This window comes from Choristoneura fumiferana, chromosome 16, assembly GCF_025370935.1.
Source record: "Choristoneura fumiferana chromosome 16, NRCan_CFum_1, whole genome shotgun sequence".
NCBI lineage: Eukaryota > Metazoa > Arthropoda > Insecta > Lepidoptera > Tortricidae > Choristoneura > Choristoneura fumiferana.
Window position 1 is genome coordinate 672,005 of NC_133487.1, and position 24,544 is coordinate 696,548.

Below are 24,544 nucleotides of genomic sequence, written 5' to 3' on the forward strand. Positions count from 1 at the left end.
TGGGAGCGAAAAAAAACGAAAATATATCGGCACATTCTGCTCATAAATCCTATGAGATACGAAGCCGCGTTGAATGAAATTCCTAGAAAAACACCAAACATTACAAATTCATTCGTTCACGGAAAGCGCCCGATGCGTATGGAATGGAAGGCTTAGAGGGGGAGAAAATACAATTTTACCCCCTTTCATAATTCCGGTGGTGTTCACCCGTGGGCCATACATTTTTATTTTTATTTCCGTCGTAATCGGCTCAGGCCGCACTAGCTTTCAGCGAGTTCACGGGGAAAATCGTTTATTTACAGGTGCTGTGATTCACGTGTATTCAAAAAGACTTGTATCGATACTGTCAGAATTAAAACGCTATTTGTAGAACGCGGAATATTTTTTACTGTTACTTTTTTGGGTAAAATTTAAAAAGGAGCTTTTTGGCTGAGTTAAAAACTAAAAAACACGCTTCAGAGGTAGACCGAACTAAAATTTAAAAAAGTATTCTCAATAATGAGAATGGTATAATAAAAAAAATATACATGTTATTGTGAAGAAAAACATGGAATTCTCGATATGAGCTGTTAAAATATAATGTCGATACAATTACTGTAATTAAAATACCTAAGGTACAAAGCACCCCACGCTATTTTTCAGTGTGTGTGTGTGTAATTTTAAATCAAATCGGTTTTCTTTTCTACAATGACAATAACTTAATTTCTTTTGTCGCATACCATTATACACACAATCTGCGTCATCAACACTAAACTTGAAAACTAAATGTTAAACATTGTTTATTTTATAATATTAAACACCTTAGCCACTTTTGATCCTATGTATGTTTATGTTTTTGAATATTTATCTATGTTCTATTTGTCTTCTTTTACACTTCATTATTCACCACTTACCAGTGAATCGTTTTTATCCCTACAATACTGGTTTCCTTCAAGTAAACATAATACCAATCTATCTTTTTAACAAAAACAAAAAGTTTATTCACATTTCCAAAACAAATGAACTCACTCCGTTGGCTGAATGCGAAGAGCGTCAGTCATTTATATTTTTTTATCGTTCAATAGCCACAGACAAATCGTTTGCACTGTCGTTTGTTAGAGTGTACCTACTTGCGGCCCTTTTTCCTTCGAGAACGTAATTAATCTGTGGTTCGTTTGACTGTTGACTTACCTAAATGACTCGTCATGGCAAGATGATTAATGGCTTTTCCTCCGGCTTACCTGTAACAAGAAGGTAAAATTGATTTCGTTTTCATAGTCGTTTGTAAAAATAATTAGCACAAGTACCTACTAGTACTAACCAAGGCACAAAAGGGGTGATTTGCGCCACTGTTTAAATTGCTACGTGTAAAACGTATCGCATGTGGTAGAACCTTGTGCAAGGTCCGCCCGGATTGCTACCACTATCTTGCTCGCTAATCCTGCCGTGAAGCAGCAGTGCTTGCACTGTTGTGTTACGGCGTGGAGAGTAAGATAGCCGGTGAAATTACTGGCACTTGAGGTATCCCATCTTAGGCCTCTAGGTTGGCAACGCATCTGCAATACCCCTGGTGTCGCAGGTGTTTATGGGCGGTGGTGAACTCTTATCATCAGGAGACCCACTTGTTCGTTTGCCATCCAGTCGAATAAAAACAAAATCATCATCATCATCTCAGCCGTAGGACGTCCCTTGTTGGACATAGGCCTCCCCCATAGACCTCCAGTCGCTTCGGTTAGCAGCGGCCTGCATTCACCGTGAACCCGCGACTTTAACCAGGTCATCCGTTCATCTCGTTGGTGGAACGTATGATTGTTATTATTCCACGCGATCAGTTTACAGGGTGGCAATTTTATACGAAGGAGTCAGCACCTTCCTCATTTGTTCAGGTACGCTAAAATGGTTTTGGAAAAACAAAGTTACTTAGTCCACTGAAACTTTATGACTGATGCCCATCCGTTAACTTAAAGAATAAATAGCATATTTCTCGCTCTTTATGATATGCACTGGAAATGGGATGTGGGTGTACTGGGAATGTGGTTTTACCGTCGTATGTTACACATAAGCTGGGTCCATAGAGTCACGAATAACGAGGTACTCCGGTGAGTCAAAAAATCCCGAGAACTTATGTTGATCATCAAGAGAAGAAAGGTAACCTATCTAGGAATTGTATTAAGGCATGAGCGTTATCATTTACTCCAGACAATAACGATGGGTAAAATTAAGGGGAAAAGACGCGTCGGACGAAGAAAGAAATTGTGGCTCCGAAACATCAGAGAGTGGACTGGTATCGCCAGTGTGGAAGAACTGTTTTCTCTGGCGAGAGATAAGGAGAGATATGCGGAGCTGACAGCCAACCTCCAGTAGTGGAGAGGCACCGCAAGGAGAAGAAGATGATATGTACTTAATAAAGAAAGTTTTTTCTATTGCGGTATCGCTACAGGCATAATTTACTTCCGACGTGGCATTGGCAATGACTTCGTGAGGACTGCATGACCTAGGTACAAACGCGGAACTTAGGTACCTACCTATAACTATGCCCCTAGCACTAGACTTGCACATGGCTTCTCTGGCGAAGGTCGCGGCCGCGCCAGGGTGAGTATTTAGATCGTTTCCCCAAACTCGTTCATTCCGCGTAGCAAACTTTCCATTCGCATTTTTCCCCACTCGATTTTATTTATTTTCGTCCCATTCTTAATTTACACCAGACATATTCATTCCATACATGATTTTTCCATTCGCATATTTTCCCATTGTATTTATTTATCAATAATTTATTTTCTTGGAGGGGTTTTTAACCATTCGCATATTTTACCACACAAACGGAGAGGTAGATTAGGTTAGTTAGGTATCTTCAGATGCCCGAAGGGCAAACTGTTCAGAAATCGTAGCCCCGCGAAGCGGGGTTCCGTTGGCATAAGGCGTAATGGGTTGCCCATTGAGAAAAAAAGTCGTAAAGCATGCGAATGGTTAAAAATCCCGTCAAGAAAATAAACTATTGATAAGTAAATATAGTGGGAAAATATGCAAATGGAAAAATCATGTAACGATTAAATACGTCTGGTGCAAATTAAGAATGGGGAAAAACGCGAACGAAAACAAATTCGAGTGGGGAAAAATACGAATGGAAAGTTTGCTACGCGGGATGAACGGGTTTGGGGAAACGACCTAACTTACTCGCCGGGGTCGAACTGGTATGTAAAATTTAAAAGAGGCCCTACATATTGTGCCCTGAGTGATACGCAGCGTTGAACTTTTTCAAAATCTATTATTATGAGTTATTATATTCGTTTTAAAGTGAAATGTAGATTCAGTATAAAAATATTAAGCAAAAGAACTCCAGGCTACGGTTATTCTTTGGTCTCTTCTTCAACTTAAGAGTTAGGTAGGTATACTCTTGTCGGTGGAGTATCTTCCACACATCCCTCCTTTGAGCCATCCTCTTGACCTCTTGATACGACGCGACGCCAGCTTTCTCCTTTATCTGATCGATGTAGCTGCGCCTAGGTCGACCTCTTCCTCTCTTCCCCTCGATCTTTCCTTCCAAAATTGTTTTGAAGAAGTCGTCGTGTCGTATCAAATGACCCATCATATTCCCGCGTCTAGGATTCAGGATTGTTTGTAATTCTTTGGTAACATAAGGCATTATATTAATTCAACAATGACTAAGCTGGACCTAGTGCCAAAACTAGTACAACCGTTAGGCCGTGAGCTAGTACTGCCACCGTTATTGCCTCTGCGACTACATGATACACCGGCTGCGATATTGGAATTTATCTTATAATATGGACATTCTGCACTATAGCCTCGCAATAAGGGGTCTAGCTATTACATTGTTGACCTATTTTACAAGCAAAATATTTATTATCTTTACCGGTTCACTCGCGCAAGAATTTTTATCCGGGGTGAAAAAGAAGCTGTGAGCCCGGTTTAGAACAGTCTTCGTGCCAATTAGCCAATTACATCCGTTGCCGTGCCGTTTTTTCTATATAAGTATCTAAGTGAAGCACAATCAAACACTAAACTTCTTATTTCTCCCACGTTTTCATTTGCAGCCGCCATATCGATAACAAAACAACGTCCTCATTGCAAAAAGATGCCGTAACTTTCCGATCTACAAGGCTACACGAAACTCGAAAATCGAAGTTCGTATCGTACCGTCCCTCTCACTCTCGTATTAAATAATATAAGCGTCAGCGCGACGGTACGATACGAACTTCGATTTTCGATTTTCTTAGTAGCCCAGCTGGGCCCATTGCATAACAAATTACAAGCAAATAGTATTAGTGAACTTCAATACAAAATCATCTAAATTTCATCGAATTCGTCTATCGAATCGAATTTATTATGTATCTGTTTTAGCCACTTTTTCTTATTTTTTTAAAAGGTACATTTCGTTAGTAAATAGGGGTAGGGTAGTAATGTTTAAAGCGGATTTTATTACTGCGGTGTCAGTGGTGCAAGGTTCAATAGAATTAGTTCTGCTTGCTCAAATACGGAAGGGATCGCACCAATCTTGCTCAATCGTTCAGATTAATTCGTTCGTTCTTTAAGTTCATTCAGTTCAATTGAAGATCAGTAGCTTTTGATCTGAAGGAAGTAGAAGCATTCACTACTAAAGAGATAGAGTACACGGTGTATAAGACAAAACTTTACACGTTACAAACTTGTCTCATCTGCCAAATTTAAAACTTTATTTAATAAACGATGCCGTTTTCGCAGCAAAAACGCGTTGGCAAAGAGGCAAACAATAAATAATCTCTGGAGGGCTATAATTGGGTCCTCAGTTCACTATTTCCGCTCTGAGTAAGTCTAATGGTTGAATCCGTGGCGCCACTGTGTGCGGGCGGGATTGCATACAAACCACCACATTAAAAAAAACACATACCACACACCATACATGATTCCACAATTAATTGGCATCTGGAAAACAGCAAGAATCGTAAAGCTTATGGCAAATATCAAATGTAATTTTGCAAATATAAATTCCAAAGAAAGAGGTCAGAGGTCATCTTCCGAGGTCATTGGTCATTTTTTTTTCAACTAACGTTATTGGTCGGATTCGGCACGACTCAAATCTGCTTTTTTAGAAGCAAACCCTAAAGGTGGTCTGCGCCATATTTTGAACCAACAACTTAACCGACATACCCTAATACGGTAACTGTCTAACCGCAATACAAGCGAAGGGCAAAAAACGTTACATTACCGATAAAAGAATAAAGTGTTAAATGGCTCGAGCGGGTTAAATTGCCCGCGAAAATCAAGCCACTTTGACTAAAACATGCACAAGTATGAAAGGAAGATAAATTGGGTCTTTACTCTTAGGATGGCTGGTCGTTCCATAGAAGCAAAAACTGTATAGCTACATGGTCAGACAATGCTTGCGAAAACAAGCCATTTTAATAAACCTTTTGCGTATTTCTCATTTCCCCTACTGTCGTGATTCTTGTCCTTGTTTTCCATTTGTCCATCCCTTGCATCGAGGAGCACATCGCGAAGTTCGATGTTCGATATGTCGACTTAATTGAACTAACCTCTATTTTAAATTCAGTTCTTACTTAAACAACCGTAAATACATCAGTGTCTTTGATTCGATATAACTCTAAGAATCAGGGTCCTGGAGAATTACTTAGTCACTTTTTAGCAATTTCATTCAAACTATTACCAGAGGCTATATTGTCGCTCGGAATCGCAATTACTCTCACACTCGTCCCGTCAAACGGTGTAGAATGAGGGAAGAAAAAGACGCTGAAAGTGATCGGGAGCATCCGTGCGTTATACAATACAGCTTCGGGAGACTTAAACTTTCCAATCGTAGCAGATACTCAAAATCTATGTCACAATCATTCGTTTAAAGGCTCCAGAAAAAAGAGAAAAGCAGGCACAATAAAAAACGTTACGATCACAACTCTCCCGTGGGATGAGGGATAAATGTAATCTAGGCCTCCTATTTGCGGCCGACGATTTGATTTGCAGAACAAAGCGACTGGAAGGGTCACACACAGTCGGCTATCTTAGGATTCGGACCTCTGCGTATCATACGCGGTTTTAGTTTCAGACCCAAAAGACTAATAAACTGATACAGGTTCCCATCTTTCATGTCAATAACAAAAAGAAATATTTTAAGCTACTGCTCGTCTTTTAAATAGTTACATTTATATCTGTATTTTGAAGTACAGTCACCAATGTGTGACATTAAATGTTGTCCGATTAGGATACTTATAGAACGGTACATATTTATTAAAGTAGAAAGCACCGTAACAATTAATTGATAATTAATCTATCAAATAAGAGTTAGTTGATACATAATCTGGTTTTAAGTGCTGAAATAAAGTTTTATTAGTAAAGTAGCGTCGTGGAATTATTATTTTAAGGTGTCATCTACCATATTATATTACACATCAGACCTACCGCAGAATATTGTCATTATGGCATTGCACTTGGACAATGGTTCCCGCTTAAGGCTAGCGTTTTACACGCTATCTGAGATAACTACAATTTATTTTGCTTATTCAACAGAAGCAGCAACAACAAATCATCATCTCGACCAAATCCCAAGTCATAGACCTCCTCAGAATGAGAGTTTCCTGGATATACTGCGAAGAAAATTATGAGACGATACCTGTGTCCTGCAGTGGGACGTATATACATTGAGATATGATGGGATGTACAAGTACTTTTCTCAATCGCTTTCATTTTTCGTTCAGTTCAGTACATCAGATTTTTCGTCAAAAGTAACCCTACTACAGAGATTTTATACTAGGTACCCTGGATTACTATGCGATTAATATGGAGATAACCGACCACGGCGTCGCTGTGGTCGGCTAGTTTTGTCATAAACGGTATTTGTATATCGGTATCTTTTTTATATCATAACTAATTACGAGTAATATGTTCAATAATTACACAGTAAAGTCCGCGGATAGTGGCGCCTCGCCTTCTCTATCTCGCAGTACGATTGGCTTTTGTTCTTGTTTTCATAACTTCCTTTGTGCTGTGGAAAATAAGCTGCTTTTTGTTGCACTCTTTTAGTTTTCATTTATTTCTGCTCTTTATTTCAATGTTGTTCGTTTAGGGACAATTAAACGGTCTATTTTGCACAATATGTTTTGATGAATTAAAACTAACGTCATGTTTAAAATGATTCAGAGTAAGTTCCGTACCTAATTTTATTCCGATTGTATTTTTATTGATCGTGTTTGCATTGTCATCCAATCTACATTTGAAATCTTAATAATTTTCATAGTCTGCACTATGAATAGTTCAAAATTCAGAAGTTCAGTTGATACACTTCCATGGAAATGGTCGTCGCAGTAGAAGGTGGCCATAAACTAACAAACATTCCAAGTCTTAAAAACTGAAGGCAATCTTCATTGATTGAAGAACAAAACTGATTTTCCTTCTCAGTATATCGAGATTAATCCCTTTGAGATTCTGTCAAAAAACACACGTATCATACGTTTCGTCCTATTTTGCAGTCACGATAAAATTATTTGTCACCGTTTGTAATAGGCACCAAGTACACCCAAACCATAACACAATTATTAACTAAGCAAGGAAAATGAGATCAGCGTATATTCCAGGTCTCATATACCTCAAACAAACAAGACTTTAGAGCAACATAATAATATCCATATCATAACCATAGATTGCATCACTTCACGGCAGTTTCCCGTATACCGCCAAAAAGTGTGTTACGCGGTGGTAGCTAATGCACCTTTTACGCAACCTCATTATCACAAGGGAACATAATAGCATCATACACGTTTCAGAAGCGGGATCATCACGCGTTAAACCACCCCCTGGAATAAGGGGGGTTATTATATAAATGAATAATGAGATTTGGAATTGGGTCAAATGAGATAAACGACAGGAAAAGGAGGTTATCTATTCATCGCGGCGGAAGGAGAGAATTGTGGGTTTAAGAGCGTTTGTCCCTTTCTCGATTTGCGACAAACGCGTGAGTATTGTAGGAGTATCACTAAATGATCCTATTGAAATTTAAAAGGCGAATATTTGTGAGTGAGTAAAATGGCTGGACGAGTTTGGAGAGAATGGAATATGAAGCTTGATATTAGAACACGCAGGTTACTTTTCATACCGATATTCTCACGGGATCATAACACACGCATGTAAATTCCCACAAATATTAATGTTGTCTAAAAACATGAAATTTTACACGAGTTTTCTTCATTCAACGTAACGTATTTAAATGAAAATCAAAATTATTTCTTGTCGATGTCCATGGGAGTTCAGCTGAATTCTGGAAATTCAAGTTCACAGCTGAATGTACTCGTAATGATTCACACCAGTGCCCTTAGTGTAAGTTTTAGGTACAAAATACGTCTCGATCGCGTTCGCGTTACAATCTCAATTTGTATGGAAACACTGGGTAAAGGCCAGTAAATATAAGTTGAAAGTCTTACACAGTTTCGTTCATAACAAGTTTGACACATGGCTTTATAACTCTATTATTAGAAAACCACACACACCTAGGTTCCCTGTCTACATTATAATAACAGGTAAATTATAACGTAAATAAATTCAAAAACCGCAGCCACCAACGGAAGGTACAGTCGTTAAGGAAATTGCATTTTACCTACGAAGCGTGTATTTTTGGAATATATCTTATTTAGTACCTACCTATTTAATAACTGGGTTTGGTACTTTATATTTTTGCGTCGTTTGTTGAATGATTTATGTTTTAATAACTGTAGAGCTTACAGAGCGACTTCTAATGTGAAAGTTATCAATTTTAATGCGATTAACTTTGAAATCTTTACTGATTTTTATCTAAATTGTTATCTTTATTGTTGTAGGTAGTTAAGTACCAAATCTTGAAAGTCAAATTCAACTAATTTGACTTTCAAGGGATACGCTTTAAGTAATTTGTTTTAGTTTTAGGTTTTATTTTAAGATTAGGATAGATAGTTTATTAATTTAATGCTTATTGTTATAACTATGACTTTGTAATTAACTTGAAAAAAGTTCCAGTGCTAATTGACTTGAAATTTAGTATTCCTACCTAGGTAAGTTTGTTTATACTCTTTATTGTACAAAAAGTTAAAAGTTTGATGATTATTCGAATAGTCATCACACTTATCTATAAAGATAAAAATTATCTTCCAGCTAACCTGGTCAGTAATGTATTGGAGGTATTGTTTAAACTAAGAAAGATTCCAAATTCTAGCTAACCCTCTATTTCATGTTTCCTCGGATTCTCAAACCTCAAGGACGCGTCAAATCACAATACGAAAGCGAATATCCCGGGGCCTGTTCGTGCAGGCGATATCGCGCAATACGCAACAGCGGCATAAGTTATGTGGGTTGTCTCCCCGAGTGGCAATACCGAGTCGGGTTGCCATATCGCACTATCTAATTCAAGTATGGCGGTATTTTGGGCAAGGAAGGACATCAATAAAATTCACACTACACATGGACAATCCCCATTATATATTATAGAATACAACTTTATAGAACACGTTTTACCATTGAACGTTTGTCCGATGTTTGTTTTGTTTCGGTCTCTTCGGCTCTCCTCGTCATTTTTCGCCATTTACATCTGTTTTGGGTCGTCAAGACGGGTATGGTTAATGTAGAACCGAGTATTTGTCGATCCGGAATGTACATCTGGAATAATCTGGATAATTCATGCTCCAATAGAAACGCATTTACCTATCCCCGCACAGCAATGCTCTGGTGGAAATGGAAAAACACATTCCTCACACATCTCTGGTTGAAACGCAGTGTTTCGGAGGCTTAATCACAGCAAAATACACTCCAATTGTTTTCTAAAATACGTGTGCCAAGTGCTAAGTCAATCTTGAAGTCTTCAAAGCCAAATATTACGAGTAGTGTCCACTTTAATCATCAGAGCTTACGCACCCTCTCCATTAGCTCCCACAGACAACACTAGAGCACGCACAAATCGTATTTGTCTGTGGCACCCCCGCGGAGATGTATCGCGCGTGATTCGCTACACGACACACGACACATATCGAACGGGTACGAAATAGGCCTCCTGTCTTTGACGGGGTCAATCGAGTGTGTCGTGGTGATAAATAAGTTTTTAATTTCGTTTGGCGCATTGACAATGGGGTTATTCAGCTTTCAGCCATGGAAATCAGTTTACTAGAAATATCTATGTTGTGTAAGTAGTGAACACTTACACAAAATTGTTTAAAATTGTGATTAAATACATTTGTGATCATCTCATCATCCCAGCCTATATACGTCCCACTGCAGGGCACAGGCCTCCCCTCAGAATGAGAGGGCTTGGCAGTAGTTCCCACGCGGGCCCAGTGCGGATTGGGAACTTCACACACCATTGAATTGCTTCGCAGGTTTGTGCAGGTTTCCTCACGATGTTTTCCTTCACCGTAAAGCTCGTGGTAAATTTCAAATGTAATTCCGCACATGAATTTCTAAAAACTCAGAGGTGCGAGCCGGGGTTTGAACCCACGATCCTCTGCTTGAGAGGCCATAGGTCAAACCAATCGGCCACCACGGCTTTTGTGATAATATTTTTTAATTGTATACTATCGAGTTTTAAAAACACTTGATATGTTTTGTCAGATATGAATGTTTTGGTTAACATAATTTGGGATTTCCATAGTCCAGTAAAATATAATAATAAGATTTCATTTTCTGAAGCAGAAATATTTCATGTGTGTCTGCTTAAATTACCGGTTTCCCTTTGTGATTAAGTTAGGTTTTTACTTAATGATCTATAGCTACTTTGAATGACTCCAATCTCCAATACGTACGCAATAAAACTCAACCAACAAAAAAAGGTTGATGCAAAAGAAGTCAAAAAAAGAAAACTCCGTGAAACAGCCAAACTTTTTTATTGCATAAACTTTGCACCGAGGCTTGGGCTTGATTTCATTTTGCATAATAAACTTTTATAAGTAAAAATAACGCATTGCAGCACTAACAAATTTTCGTTTAATAACGAGAGTGAAACGAAACGTATTAACTTTTTGTGTGCTGGCAACACCGGCTGAATGGCGGGCTGGCGGCCGCGTAAGCCGAACAATAAACAGGAAATGGCGGGAAAGGCGTCGCCGGCTGTTTACGGCGGTATTAAGTGCCCGCAGAAGGGTTTGTGTTCCGTTACACGCAACAACGGGATCTCTTAAAGTTAACTAGAAAAGGGGAAGAGAAATTTAGAGAATTAAGAAGAATTAGCAAATGAAACGAGTGCCTATTGAAAGTGAACTAAAACCAATTGCCTTGTTACTGCGTGCGACCTCACCTGAAGGTTAGCTACGTCGTTGCAGCTCACGTATATTTTGATTCAAACCTTCACCAACTGATACTTCCTCATACATCTCTTCTGTATGAGATAGTAATACACCTCTAGAAAGCTAAGTAAACGTTGAGGTATATATTTTTTAAACAGATCCACTATGTAATCTACAATTTACAAAAAAAAACATACATTTATCTACATTTTTAATTTCAATATATCTTCACATGTTAATGGTCTTAGGTAGACAAAGAAGTGACCTATTACAGTTCCCTTTTCCTTTTCTGGTGCAAAGCCCTTAAAAAATGGATGCTTTTTATTCACTTCCTACTTTTTAGGTATTCCTTAAGCCGCTAAGCGTTGCCAGTAGTAAAAATAACTTGTTTGCGGTTCAGCTGGCAACACCATTGTTTGCACCTGCGCCGTCAAACTGCCAGGAAGTTTTACGGCTTGATTAAAATATTAGACGCGGCATTATGCTAATTGATTAATCAAAATGTGTTCAAGCAGTGGTCGAAAAACATCATACTAAATTTTAGGGCTGAATTTAATTTTCACTTGGACTAATTATGTACAGGCAGGCACACAATGGGAATGTTCAACAACTTGCCGCGTTTCATAATTTAGCCAAGTAAAATAACTCATGGCACATACGTAAAAAATATTGTCATTTTAATAAACCCGATTAGCATTACATGAAGCCAGCATTAAGAATCTAAAGCTGGGTCGATACATACTTTTTTAAACGTAACGTAACAGTTTATTTTTGACAAGTAACAGTTTCGAAAACGTTACTTAATAAAACAGTTTTTTTTGCTACGGCTTGGTTTCGTTTTAAAGGAAACGGAAGCTTCGTTATTAAGTGTAGTTCTTTAGAATATTTGAACAGTTTGCTTCAAGAAAGAGTTTGGTTCAAGAAACAGTTTTTATATTATTAAACGTTAAGATAAGCATCTGTTATTTATTCTCGTGAAAATTTTTTCTCAAGTCAACGCATGTATGTGATAGTCTATGGTATCGTTTCTCAAATCGAAGTGTATGTCTAATGAAACTGTTTTCGTTTCGGCATGAAACTGTTACTCCGTTACTTCACAAGAAACTGTTTCGAGAAAATAACGCTAAGCATCAACGCAACATCATTGCTGGTTCGTTATTCGTGATCATTCCGGCGTAAGTAGGTACGTCTCTTTGCTGAGCTGCTGAAGTCACAGTTTCCACGTGTGGATCCGGTGCAGATTGGGAACTTCTTCATGGTGAACTAAATGAACATTATTTCAAGGGTATATTTTAATTTGAGATACTTGATTTATTCGAAGTAGCGACGAAATATTTCTGTCAAATTCAAATCATTTATTCAGTAAATAGGCCGCAATGGGCACTTTTACACGTCATTTTTTAAACTACCAGCGCTTTCGGAAAGACCATCATTGCCTAGAAGAATGCGCCGCAAGAAACTTGGCAGAAAGTCATTTTTTCAACATAAAATAATTACAAATAAAATACTTAAAAACTACAGTAACAATTAAATAAAAAAAATACAAAATAATAATAATACAGGGATGTATGGGGTCCCTTAGTTACAAAACTAATCACTAACTATTATCTACGTTCAGTGGAAGTGTAGACTGCTTCCACCGTCATAAATTAAAAAAATAATAATAATAATTTAATTCTGAAATTTGCATTTCAGGTCAAGTAACCATTAAGCTTTTGGATTCCGAAGGCAAGCTCACGTCTGCCGCCCCCAAAGTTAGCTCACACGAACTCATGTCATGCTCTGAAAGCATAGCGGTACCGAGGGCATGGTATTGCTTCCGTTCACATAAGCTCTATGGGATCGTCTTGGGAACTTCGACGTCGCGAGCCTGTGACTAGAAATTAAACTAAAAATATACAAGTTTAAAATCCATAAGCTTAACAATATACAGCCTTAAATATAGCAAGGGGATGTATAAAGTCCCTGAGTTAATAATAAAATTACTATATAACAAGGGGATGTAGAAAGTCCCTGAGTTAGTCAGAATTTGCTGTCGCGAAGTATCAAGTAATTGATTTTAGATCACGTGAACCGTCCCAATATTTACAACAGCCGGTGCCTTCACACGCTATAGAGCGTTTAGCATAAACTTTAATTACCTAGTCGTCGTGTTTAGTGCTAAACAATGCCATATAGGTATACATTCAAGCACGCCGTCGGTTCATTCAACGATTTAATAGCCACTAGCTCAATCATTTTGCGAAAATAACAAAAGATTATTCTAGTACTTAAATATTATTCAGAAATATACTCTGTTCTTAAAATCACTACAACAAGTGACAAAGAAAGAATGCAAGAGAGAAGATGTAACAAATAAAAAATCTTATGAGGAGTTCCTAAAAATTATAGGTACTGTGGTTTTCATTGACGTTGTAGTGTAGATATTGTACTAAAAACAACTGTTACATTTCATAATTTCATGACTTTAAACCCAGCGGCTGGGATTTTGAGACTTTAACCTGATTCCGTGAGAATATCGAGATAAAAATAAGTTTAAATGGTTTTCCAGATATCCAGCTATCTATGCATATAATAATGTCATTGCAATCTACACTGCCAAGTCTGCCAAACGCCAACGAAATTAGTAGAATTTCTATTTCACAATTTAAAGGTGTTAGTATATTATATGAAACATTATCCGTGCTTAAAAACAACGAATTTGAACTGCATACAGAAGTGCTCTACAAAATGGCCGCGCTTTTAAAATTAATATGCTTTGGTATAAAAGTGAAGAAAAATTGCAGTTTCACGTGCTGGCGACGTGGCGACCTGTACCTGTCAACGCCCGGCAAGGGGTAATTTTGCTGGAAAACAGAATGGCAAATAAAAAACCTGACGTTTTATGTAATTAAAGTTAGTGCTATAAAATATTTTTATATATGCTGTTAAATTTTACAACTAAAACATCTACTGTTTGATACGTGGTTAGTTGAGTTAGGATAATAAGGTTTTTTCCCCTTATTAAGGATTTTTTAGGGATTTTTTTCTCTGTGAACTTGTTTTTAACCCCCGACGCAAATGTGTGTCTGTGTGTCTGTATGTCTGTCTGCGTTTGTGTGTGTCTGTCTGTCTGTGGCACCGTAGCTCTTAAACGGGTGAACCGATTAGAATGCGGTTTTTTTTTTAATTGAAAGCAGGTTTTCTAGCGATGGTTCTTAGACATGTTTTATCAAAATCGGTTAAGCCGTTTTTGAGATATTGGACTTTGAAGTGACAAAGTTTGTTATCTGTATTGCTTAATATAATTTATTTTCTCACTCGCGACTTTATGATAGCTAAGTTACACACAAATCACACAAACCCATCTATCACCACCACCACACTAAACTGACGCGTTTCGAAATCAACCAAAGCTCATCTTCAGAGCAACACAACCGTACACCATGCTACCAGATGTTAAATTTCATTGATATGGACCTCCGCAAAGTAACGCCTGATTCAATAAATTAGCTAATATTATTTAATACGAGAGTGAGACGGACAAAATGATAAGGACTTCGATTTTAGAATTTCGTATTAACCCCCCAGTCCTCAGCTTAACCAGCTACGGGACTATCACATTAAGGGGCCTTTCAAACGGCCATTAAAAGGGCTAACGACCTTTACCCATTTTTGAGCGCTGATTGGGCAGATTGGACGAGTCCCCGCGGAATCGGGTCACGCTATCAGCGATCGATGCGGACGCCACGCGGATTAGCGCCTTAACGATTGCGTTTGAAACGTCACCGATGAGGCTATGGTGTGTAGTCTTTCAACCTGTACTAATGAACATTTTCACCTTGTTTCACCGGTTAGAGATCATTTTCCCGAAATCGTTATTTCCTAGAAGCAAAATTACCATTCGCTTCTCTTCCCAATATGCTTTTTTACATAAGCTTATTTTCACTATATCGTTTTTTCTCAATTTGTATAGATACAGCAGAAACGTAGGTAGGTTTAGGTTATGTTGAGCTTGCATCGGCCCGAAGGGCCAAAACCATACAAAAGTATTACGCTACAAGTAGGTACAGACAGGTAAATAACGATATCTGACCAGCAGGCTGTGACTGTGAGGTAGTCTCTCAACCTGTACTGTAAACGTTTCCCTGGTTTCACTACTGTATGATTAATTTGTTATACCTACGAGTACACACTTCAAAAGTCTTGGGATCTCTTCTTCTCATCTTCAGTCGCTTTAATATGGGTCAAATACTATTTTAAAAGGCCGTATTTAAGCTGTGGTAGCCTAGAAGTTTGCCTCTCAAGCAGAGGATCGTGGGTTTTAAATGGAGCCTAGCACCTCTGAGTTTTTCGTTTATGTCAAAATTCACATTTGAAAACTACGAGTTTTGCGGTGAAGGAAAACATTGTAAGACAACCTGCACAAGTCTGCGAAGTAATTCAACGGTGTGTGAAGTTCCCAATCCTCACCGGGCCCTCATTCTGAGAGTAAGCCTGTGTGCTGCAGTGAAACGTCATATAAGCCGAGATGTGATATAAAACAATTAAAACCTACAATGGACTCCATTAAAATATCTCTAACTTGTCTAGTTTCCAATCTGTCGTCAAACCCATGACATCACCGCAGCCGGGGTGACATCACCGCACAGAATGACATTCTCGGACGACGCCATGGCGGCAATATGGCGGCAGATGGGGGGGATATTTGCATGATTTATTGGGACTCCAAGGCGGTTATTTCCATACACATAGACGCTTAAAAGACAAGACTACTCTCGAGACAAGACGCCTCAAGTACCTAAACACGCCACGACCAAAATTATGTCCTTCTATAAAGCCTTAGCAGATAACCGTTGGGTGAGAAAAGTTCCCGAGTGGCGACCATGAACCGGAAGACAAAGCGTTGGCAGGCCCCCCACTAGGTGGACTGACGACATCGTGAGAATGAGGGCTATCGTTTTTTGTCTCACTAGATGGCGCACTGTTGCGTGAGGTTTTTAAGTATGGCTTTCAAAATCTGTTATTACGGGCGTGAAAACAAAGTTTAGATTAAAATCATATTTAATACACCTTAGCATAGAGCATGCCACAGTGTTGCATAGTCCCCGTTTTGTACGGAAAAAAGGGAGGACAAAGGTTTCCGAAAGACAAAACTGTCTCAAAACACAGACATTCATTGCTCCGGAACGCATATTTGCCATAATTCATTTCAGATATTGCAAAATATTCACAAAATTATTCTAATTATATAGGTACATAAACCCGCGTAGCTCACCCAAAAACTATGAGATTTGACATTTCGGAGATCTCACGCTACACTAGCGCCTCTAGTGGCGATTTCATACGCGATAGCCCTCATTGCGGGCAAACAGTGCAAGTGCGATGGCGAGTTGTCATTGACTGTGGCGTTCGAAGGGAGAGGCCTTTGTTCAGCAGTGGACGTCTTCCGGCCGATGATGATGATAAAGTCTTACTTGGATGGTGCGCAAATGGTCGCGCGAGTTGCGGTGGGTAGCTCGATTAGAAAAATGGTGTCTAGTGTCACAGGTTCCCATTAGGGAAAGTAGCGTCTGTCGGCCCATGCGAATGGTGAAATACGTGTACGAAAACAAATGCTAGAGGGAAAAAATGCGAAATGAATTTTGCTACGCGTCACAAGCAAGTTTGGGGAACTAATCTAACTACTCGAAATACGCACAAAAATGCTCGGCTTGTTATAATAAAGCTTAATGTGAAGGATAGACATTTGACACAAAATGCGAACGCGTTTGCGTTGCCTTCTCATTCCATATGGGCAATTATTATTGAGAGAGAGAGAAAGAGAGAGAGAGAGAGTATGTAATACGATTGTTTTTTTGGAGTATTTTTGTATTTTTTATTTCAACCCCAAATTTGTTACTTTTACGGGTATCCCGTGAAACCATATCGAAAATAAAAAGAGACCAGCACTGGGAATCGAACCCAGGTCCTCAGCAATCTGTGCTGCGTGCTATAACGCCTACACCACTGCTGGACTGCTGGCTGCTGCAGTGGTGTAAGGGTTATAGCACGCAGCACGGATTGCTGAGGACCTGGTTTCGATTCCCAGCGCTGGTCTCTTTATCTGGTTTTTCTTTGCATCCATGTCTCAGTTTGTATTTTCGACATAAAAATACATAAGAAGGAAAGAATAAAAAAATAACATCGAATAGTATAAAGTGGGCCCCACTCAGCATAATGTCACGGCAAACCGCAACGCTGTTTTTAAGTGGGACCCATTTAAATCAACATACTGTTCTCATATTTGACACTACAGCCCTACTTTACTTAATAACTTCGTGCTTCAAATAAATAAGCCGCATGTCTTGCAAGCCGTAGTAAACATAAAGCATGCCGACGCCGACTATCAATGTCAATGTCCCAGATCCGATGCTCCCCACACCTCCCATCACCTCCCCCCCTAAATCGTGTCCCCCACTTGTGGCCGATTAATAAATACTGAAAGAGATTTATCAATTCCTTTAAACGGTAGGTAACTCCCAGGAATTTTCTGAGTTATTCATTCAGTATGTAATGTTCGTACGCAGTTAAGTTGTTTTCTCACCTACTTATAGTGAAAGGGTTGACTGGAAATTAGTTATGAATATGTAACTAGTCATGCGTGGATCCAGTGGGGGGGAGGGGTCATGACCCCCTGACCTATGACCATGTTGGGTCTAAGACAACAATAGATATTTTTCTAAACTCATATTTTTTTGTAGTCCTGCGACAAAGGAGGAGAATTGATTTAGTCATGACTATAATTTGACCATGTGAGCCCCCCTGGGTATAAAGCTGGATCCGCCTTTGTATGTAGTTAGGATAGCAATGCAAGTACAGTCAGCAAAAAAAGTTTCAATCAAAAAGGGTCACTCATACTTTAGCAATGAGAATGTAAACCATAAATGCATAAAAGTTAACCGTAAATGCAAAATCTCTCGCAACAGAAATATTACGTTACGTTCTATGTAGGTACAAAGACAAGGCATATAACTTCAGCACGCGTAAAGGCGGGGGGTGGGGGGGGGGCTGATCGCCCATTCCGTAAGAAAGGTCTTTTATGGGATGCTTTAACAAGCCAAGGCGAGTGGGCCAAGTACTCTACTAACCATTAGCTGTCTTATTCCAGTGATCGTCGCGCAAAGTACACGATCGTTTAGTTAGAATGTAAAACTCGTTCGTAATTTATAAAAGACTGTGTTTACGCGCGGCCTCGCACGCGTACAGAAAGAAAAAGAAATTCTATAATAGACAAGTCATTGTCACATGAAGAGTAAAAATTAGATAAATAAAAAATATAATAAGTTTGAGTCTAAAATTTACTAAAAATAAGAACTAGTTTCCTAACACAAATTAAAACAATTCAAATTTAAAAATAGTCCTCGCAGATAGGTAAATCTAAATTGAACCACACAATTGTTACAAAACAACCTAATTTAAATTCAAACAAAATTCTTTATAACTAACCAAACCAAATAGCAAAACAATTAATCGAATTATTAAATAAATACAGAATTTAGTAGGTACGTTTTATTTATATGCAATCTTGCAATTAAACACTTGACCCACTTTCAGTGATTGGATTCAATTTCTGCTTCACCAAAAAGCTCGTGGTAAATTTCAAGTGAAATTTCGCGCATAGAAAGAGGTGTGAGCTCGGGTTCGAACCCAAGACCATGATATACCATATTTTTCTCTATTGAGGGTTAAAAGACACGTCCAGAAGCCCTATACACTTCGCCATCAATGTTTACAGCCAACTAACCCGCAAGGTTTATAGTCAAAACATTTTACAAGCGCACCTTCCCTTTTGCACGCATGGCCGATCCACGGAGTTAGAGGGTGACAGAAGGAATTCTGTCTATAAAAGTTATCTCCGAGGACGTTATTATGGGTTTATCTTTACGACGGATGTGGAATTTTAGGCCAATTTTTATACGGCGAGATTAGATTTATTTTGGAATTGTATAGCACGTTTTATTTATGTGGCATCTCACGGGGAATAAGCTTGTAATAGCATGATGTACCTAAGATATACAAGAAAAATCATTCTAAAAAAATTAAGTACTTAAACAAAATTTACTGAAAATGGTAGTCACTTTATGCAATTCTTGGATTTAGATAGGTACCGGTAAACTGTGCTAACTGATGGCAACCAATTATTTCCCCTTATTTAGATTTGTCAGGTCGGATCTCTCTACCTAATTAACAAACCTAAGGTCCCGCACAGGAATCAAATTGACTGTCCTGTCGATCGCCAATTCTCCAATGAGCTTGCTGAGCATATTATGACTGATCGTTGTTTGTAAACACATTGCCAGGGATTGGCACAATTTATTGTTTCGGCGACCTACTTTCGGCTGCAATTTCGCTACTGAACTTTGCCCCGCCTCCACCGAGCGTACAACTTTTTGTATTTTATTTAAGCTTTTAGTTAACTTGTAGTTTTTATGTTTGTTGAGACTAGAGTCTTCGACCAGTGTGTGCCTCCCACTAGATTGACTGGCGACTTCACGAGAGTTGCGGGCAATCGGTGGACGCTAGTGGCGAGTTCTCGTTTATTGTGGCGTTCTAAGGAAGGGGGCCTTTGCAAAAATTAAATGAAATGAAGAAATATATTCGAGACACAAAAATTTATATCAAAAATACAAAAAGGAAGGGTGAGATACCAAGTAAAACTACGTTTTGTGCCCGAAATGGTCCCGCCTCCGCATAAATACTGACTTCTCGGATGGAGTCAGCGCTGGTCTTCCGGCGAAACCATAAGCGAAAAAAGTTTTCTCGATGAGGGCTACGGCATAGATGTCGCTAGCGTCACTGCTTAAGTGACTAAGTAAGAAACAAACAAGCTGAGATATGAGGTGCATAGGGAAATTCGTGTCGTACCGGTAGCGGGTCGTAGCGGTATAGCACGCGGTACGATTACCGAGGACCTGGGTTCGATTCCCAGTGATGGTCTTATTTTTCTGTTTTTTCTGTGCATCTTTATTTCAGTTTGTATTTTCAATTTAGGTTTTACGGGATGACCGTAAAAGTAAAAATTTGGAATTAAAATAAAAAATACAAAAAGATTCCAAAAAACCAATCTTGAAACCATAAGCCTTTGTTTAACAGTGGACGCCTTCCGGCTGATGATGATGATTATTTAATGATGTAGATTACTTAGGACAATGCACGTACGGTCATGAAAAACTAGTCAGCAAAAACGTATTAAAAATGTAATTTACAATTTTAACAAAAACACATTTATTAACTTACGGTTAAGTTATCCGTAAATCTTCTGTGAACGCCATCTCTCGGTTCTTACCTGTAACAACAACAAAGATTCTAAATTAGGTCCGTCAAAGAGAATTATATCATTGCTAATCCATTTACTTCATCCGGATCGTTGCCAGATAGGACCGGGGTGCCCGGAGACAAGTTAGCAGAAGTTCTATAATGGAGATATTGTTTTAATCTAGTGTTTGTCAATAAAGTGGTAAGATAATTTTACCTTAGAAATCCCGTTCAATAGAGACAAGTTCACTTGCCCGTTCAAAATTGTTTTCTAGGCTAACTTGGTTGCAACACCCGCACCCTAACCCCCTAAAATTTAGTTGGGTTATTTAGGGACTAAATAAAACCCAAGGACCCTTTTTGACAAAAAGATTTACCAGCCAAATGTAGCGCCTGGTTTACAATAAAATGAGACCTAGTCGTTAGTCATTAACTTTAAGTAGCTATCTAATTTTAAGAACCTTATTTCTAAATAAAAATACGTCAAATCTTTGTAAATGATGCCGCTGAACGATGTGTTGAATTAACCTTTAAAAAAAGTCTTATTGCATTCTAGATGTCTATAGAAATATTCATACAAACGTAAAAACTCCAAGCCAAGAACTTGAGCTAAATATTAAAGTCCGTGAAGCAACGTTTTCAAATTTAGTTCTAAAGATAATCGGTCAAGAAGCGCAGACAAATTACTTTTCACGTCGAGAGTAATGTTCAGCACCAAAGAAATGATTAATTAAATGTAGTTTCTAGTAAATAACAACAAAGTTACAATGAAATAGCTTTGTCTATTGCCACTTTTGCTGGGAAAAAACAGCCAAGTACGAGTCTTCGAACTTCGAGGTCTTTGAGCACTCCGCGAGGCAGCTTGGGGCGGGCAAAGCAGGGCTAACATTTTTTTTGCTTTTATTAGACTCCAGGTGCCGGCTAAGCACCAGCAGATGTTCCTGCACTCCGACTTCTGACCGGAGGTGTTTCGTGGCTTTAGGGAAAAGAACATAAAAACGCCTAAATAAGTTTTTTATTTCATTGTGACTATTTGATATTTAATTGAAATTTTTCATGTTTTGATTACAGCGCATAGGTATCATCTGTAATGCTGTAATTTTTCATTGACAAATAAATAAATAAATGAGATTGACAAGATTCCTTGCGTTACTTTCTACTAAAAAAAAATATTTTTTTTCATTATTATCGTTGACAATGACAACGATTAGTGCTCTCCTGTTATGTAACAAATAAATGATTTAATTATCATCAATAATATTTTTTTAATTGCTCCTGAATCTTAAAGCGCTTTAGTATACAGTCTAGTGTTACCCTAAGGTGCGTAAAGTCTGTATATAAGCAACACTTAATCCAGCTCCCATACTCCCGAGGTCAATCTCCTTTACTTTCCCAAAATATGGATATTAACTCATGACATTTCTTCGTAAGATATGTCGTTATCTTCGCGCAGGTTGTTACCATGTTTTCCAATTATTTACGTAGTTCGCTGGACATCGTAACTCGTAAGATACCAATTACCGTTTGAGCTATTAGCCGTTACGGCAGACGGTCCGGTAAACCGCCGGACCGCGTGCATTGCGGCTATCGATCGCGGTGCAGTGATGGTCGCTATTCGTTTGCCGACCCAGTCAGCCGTTCCTACAGAGTGACTCATAAGTGCTGAACAAAACTATAGTTTCTAGTGCCTTTTAAGAGAAATTCAGTCTTAATGCAAACAATTAAACTTTGATTAATTAATTTTGATTAGTAAAAAACCGGCCAAGAGCGCCCACAATAGGGTTCCGTAGCCATTACGGAAATCTTCTAAGTTTAGGTATATTTTATACCTTAGGCTGCTATTTACTCATAAACTACTAATAATTCTCAAGAAAACTTAGCCGTTATAGTTTTCCTTGAAAGTTTAATATACTTACTACCATCCTGAATTTTTCCAAATTTTTCCACCCACCGGTTTAGATTTTAAGGGGGGGGGACGCTCGATTTTAATGAAAATTTGCACTTTAAAGTTGAATATTTCGCAAACAAATCACTGAATCGAAAAGCAAACCTCTAATGGTTTTAAAATACCTATCCAACGATACCCCACACTATAGGGTTGGATGAGAGAAAAAAACACCCCGACTTTACGTCTATGGGAGGTACACTAAAAAATTTTTTTTTTTGCATTTTTAATTGTACTATTTTGTCGGCATAGTTTACATCTATATCCGTGCAAAATTACATCTTTCTAGCATTGATAGTCCCTGAGCAAAGCCGCGGACGGACAGGCAGACAGGCAGACAGACATGGCAAAACTATAAGGGTTCCGTTTTTGCCATTTTGGCTCCGGAACCCTAAAAATGATCAATCTCATGGCCACCATATGCATGCTACATGGCAAGTTTTGTAAATTATAGCACTCAAAAACATTTACAGATGTTTGCATATTCTTACGTACAAGACGTATTTTGATCTACATAAGATATACAGAATAAGAAAAATATTTCTGTTCACAACTTAGGACTCACCCTGTAAGTACAAAATATGGTGTTTTTTGATATAGGTAATACTGGTTTTTAACCCGCACCACAAAAAGTGGGGTGATATAAGTTTAACCGCTGTCTGTGTCGCTGTTTGTGGCGTCATAACTCCCAAACAGATAAAGTCACGCTTTTAATTATTATTTTTAACTTTCTAAATATTTAAATTAAAACCATTTAAGTTATATAGCGTGTATTTTTGATACTACCTCGAACTTAACTAGACGATGTATAGGGACTATTAGGGATTTCAAAAATGTCAAAAATTAAGAACATTTAGGGGCTGTTTCACCATCCGTTGATTAGTGTTAACTGACGGTTAAATGTGACGCCGTCTCTATTTGTTTTGTTTCGCATAGACGGAGACGGCATCACATTTAACCGTCAGTTAACACTAATCAACGGATGGTGAAACAGCCCCTAAATGTTCTAATTTTTGACATTTTTGAAATCCCTAATAGTCCCTACCTTACACTGGTTTAGCGCACATAGTTAAATACCTTTAAAACAGCAAGAGTTAGGCTACTAGCGTTTTGGAGAAATTAACTTCATTTAACCTGTTGCATGTTGCCTAGTTAACGGAAATAAAAAATAACACTGTGTATGAAATTTCGTTACAAAAAAATCCCGTAAACAGCAAGGTTTCGATATTTTATACTAAACCACTTTACAACAAAATTAAATATAGGGATACGAAGAGAACGTGAGTGTAGCTAGTTCTTTACATTTATACCGGATGTGGCCTGTAATACGAGCAAAAAATTAAAACATAGATCGTCCTCGTCAATCTGAACAACATTAGTTCAGCGACTTTTAAAAATAATGGAGTCTTTGAATTTTCCTTTTTTCATACAAATTAAATACCTACTGCACTGCTATCAATGTACGCCATCCTAGAACACAACTGACGTTGCTTGTCACGCTACAAACATTAAGCATTTTGCTTTACATTGCTTCTTCGAATAAACTTAAAAGTGTAATAAAAATTAAAAACCTAATTATTTTTAAAAGTCGCGGAACTAATGCTGTTCAGTTCGACAAGTACCTATGATCTATGCTTTAATTATTTGCTCATATTACAGGCCACACCCGGTATTCCCTAAAATTCTCACCGTTAGAAAAACAGCGTCCGTTTCCGATTATTTCTCGGCACACAATAACATTTTGGCAATTAATAAGCGTGTTTAATAAATTGTACGACGATAAACCCCTGTCGGTAGACACGGAATAACTAAATTCATACCACGACGAACGGTATCGAGCTAACTTATCAGCTAATTCGTTAAAAGCTTCCAATTAAAATAAACCAAATTAAATTAGCACCAACTTTCGTTATAATTAACGAGCGCATTTGCGATAACTATGATCAAAACTTAATTAAATATAATAACTACCAATGTTCTATTTTTTTTAATGAAGTCAATGAACTAAAAACCTAAAGGCTTACGCTAGTTGACGCGGTTTGTACGGAACCAAAAGAAAACCAATTACTTTGCTCACCGATTAACTACTTTGTTCATGCGC

At 38.2% G+C, this 24,544-nt stretch overlaps 1 protein-coding gene and 1 long non-coding RNA gene across 2 annotated transcripts in view; both read right to left on the bottom strand.

The window, feature by feature from the left end:
* Tomosyn (syntaxin-binding protein tomosyn) overlaps positions 1-24,544 on the bottom strand; it is a 446,939-nt gene that overhangs the window by 387,438 nt on the left and 34,957 nt on the right. The window lies entirely within an intron of this gene.
* Positions 1,124-24,227, bottom strand: LOC141436104 (uncharacterized). Its single transcript, XR_012452264.1, has 3 exons — positions 24,133-24,227; positions 20,481-20,529; positions 1,124-1,220 (listed from the first exon to the last, which is right to left on the bottom strand). It is a non-coding gene; the product is annotated as an uncharacterized lncRNA (long non-coding RNA).